At 43.8% G+C, this 2,733-nt stretch overlaps 1 protein-coding gene across 1 annotated transcript in view; it reads left to right on the forward strand.

Moving 5' to 3' along the window:
• Positions 1-2,733, forward strand: part of LOC101847128 (acidic mammalian chitinase-like) — a 22,276-nt gene that overhangs the window by 9,325 nt on the left and 10,218 nt on the right. The window lies entirely within an intron of this gene.

Here is a 2,733-nt window from a genome sequence, read left to right on the forward strand (position 1 = left end):
GGGGGGGGAGGGGATGAGTAGCTCAACAGGTACGATGTTCACCCAAAAACACAGAGGTCTGGAGTACGATTCGGAGGACACAATGTAGACGTTTAGCACGTTAATGACCCTTTGACGGCTCCAAAATCGAAATGAGTAGGCCCATCAGGCAATGCTCAGTCTTAAATCCAAATTAAGTGGTGAATGAGACAGAATAAACCAAGATGTGTATTCAGTCTAACTGGGAACCTAGAGTAACTTTAAAAAATGGCGTCTGGCTGCCAGTCTCGCAAGGGATGAATCTATGTTCTGTGATGATATTACGGCCATGTACGTAAAAATCAACAGTAATGTGAGACGAACATCTTACAGTGAGTTATCCCCCCCCCCGACCCCACAAGCGAATAAGCCTGGATGGTAAACGGTAGGGGGGGGTATATGGTGGCAGAATCCGACATAGTGTTGATTACGACCCTGTACTTGTAAAAGTCCATTAAGTCTACGCGTCCACAAAAATAAGATCACTTCCAGGCCAGGCTAACGTGCGACGTTTTTGCATGGTGTAAAATCTAGATCTAACCTATATTTTACAGACAGCACAGGCACAGGCGATTTATTTCTTTATTTGCATTTTCAAGATTGTTTCTGGTTTGTAGATCTATAGAGACATAAGTATAGGTCTAGACAAGACTACCTTTAAAAAAAAAATTACACAGAGGCTAGAGTCTATGCCCGGCATACATTTTAGCTCATACGAGCCGGGTGACCTACGAACGCTAGCTTTCTCGAGAACGGAATAATCTAGGTCAAGTGCTTTAATTCCATTTTTTTCCTGCTGTTTTTCAGTTCATTTGACCCATTGGCATCCATGTATATTTTTCTTGCCTCCCAGGAACTGGCTGACGCTTTCGCTAAAGAAGCGGCTACTTCTGGCAAACCCCGACTCCTTCTCTCAGCCGCTGTCGCTGCCGGAAAGGACAAAATAGAAACAGCTTATGAAATCCCCGAGCTGGCCAAGTAAAGTGTTATATTAATTATTTCTCCTTGGTAAAAAAACGTGGATTTGCTTTCTATATGGGGAAGGTGTTTTAAAGTGTTTTTATTTGCCTGCTGGGGCATTGTATCCTTGTTATTCAGGTTGCCCCTTGTAGACAAGGTGGAACCACGTGCGCCCTAGATGTGTAGATTGAGGCGTGAATCCTCCACAATTAGAATTAGTTATAATCACAAGCAGCATTCATCATCATCATCCTCATCATCATCAGCATTGCCTTTTTCACCCTGCATCGGAGTATAGGTCACGCACAAATACGTTCCACCTTCCTCTATCCTGGGCAAGCCTCTTGATGTTATTCCATGTCTTCCCATTTTTTGTGTACATCAATTTCTGTTATTCTTCTCCGGGTTCCTCGTGGTCTTCCCCTTGCTCTTTTGCCCCGTGGATTCCAATCCAACACTTTCTTTATTATGCAGCTTCCTGATTTCCTGAGAGTATGTCCAATCCAACAACACCGCCTTCTTCCTACTTCATCTCTGACTGGGATCTGGGGGGTTTTCTTAACACTTCCTCATTGGTGACTCTGTCTGTTCATCTGATCCTAAGTAACTTTCTTAGACTCTTGTTCAAGATAGCCTGGATACTCTTTATACAAGTTTGAGATGCGTTCCATATCTCACATTCATACAACAGGATCCACTTCACATCTGATCTAAGTAAGATATCCGTGGTCTTTCAAATCCTATTCAAAGATATGAAAGCAACCTGTGCTTATCCAATGCGGGACTTTATTTTAGCACCTGTTTCTCCCTCTCTGTCAAGCATACCCCCAAGATAGCAAACGGGTTCAACGTGGTCTAGTGCATTTAATTCTATTGTGACCTGCTCCTTCGTTGTGCATCTGTCCTTAGGACCTTTGACTTTCCGTGGTGAATCCTCAATCCAACAGACTCTAATAGGCTGTGTAAAACTGAACTCTTCGCTTGTATATGTTCTTGGGTGTGCAACAGAAGCGCCAAGTCGTCCGCAAATTCCAGATCGTCCAACTGTATCTATGATGTCCACTGTATACCGTGTCTGTGTCATCTGGCGGTTTCTTTCATCAGTGAATCGATGGCCACTAGGAAGAAAAAAGGGGATAGTAAACATCTCTGTCTCACATCCGTCTTGATGCCAAAGCAGTCAGTGAGCTGGCCATCATGTACAATCCTGCAACTTGTCCCTTCAGACATGCTCTTTATGAGGTTCACCAACTTCTGTGGGATTCCATGATGTCTCAGTATCTTCCATAGCGTTTCTCGGTCTATACTGCCAAAGCCTTCTTATAGTAAAAGAAGCGGACGATCAGCTGGGAGTTCCACTTCAGTGACTATTCCACAATGATCCTCCGTGTGGAAATCTGGTCAGTGGTTTAGCGATTTTTCCGAAAACGAGCCTGTTCATCCCTTTGTCTTGGATCCGTTGCAGTCTTGATTCTCTCCACAATGATTCTGTTGAAGACCTTACCTAGTGTTGAGAGAACAGTGTAGTTACTGCAGTTGCTTTGGTTTACGAGATGTCCTTCTTTCTAATCCTTAAGCAGCATTCAGACTTCCGAATAATATTTTTAAAAGTTTATCCATTGCTTGTCAAGGAATATAGGATGTCAAGAATAAAACTGCTAAACGTTTTCACCTATCTACCATCGTTGAATGTGTCTGTCCCTCCCTCGCTTCCTCCCTCCTTCCTTCCCTCCCTCCCTCCCTCCCTCCCTCCCT

Source organism: Aplysia californica, unplaced genomic scaffold (assembly GCF_000002075.1).
Source record: "Aplysia californica isolate F4 #8 unplaced genomic scaffold, AplCal3.0 scaffold00416, whole genome shotgun sequence".
NCBI classification, from domain to species: domain Eukaryota; kingdom Metazoa; phylum Mollusca; class Gastropoda; order Aplysiida; family Aplysiidae; genus Aplysia; species Aplysia californica.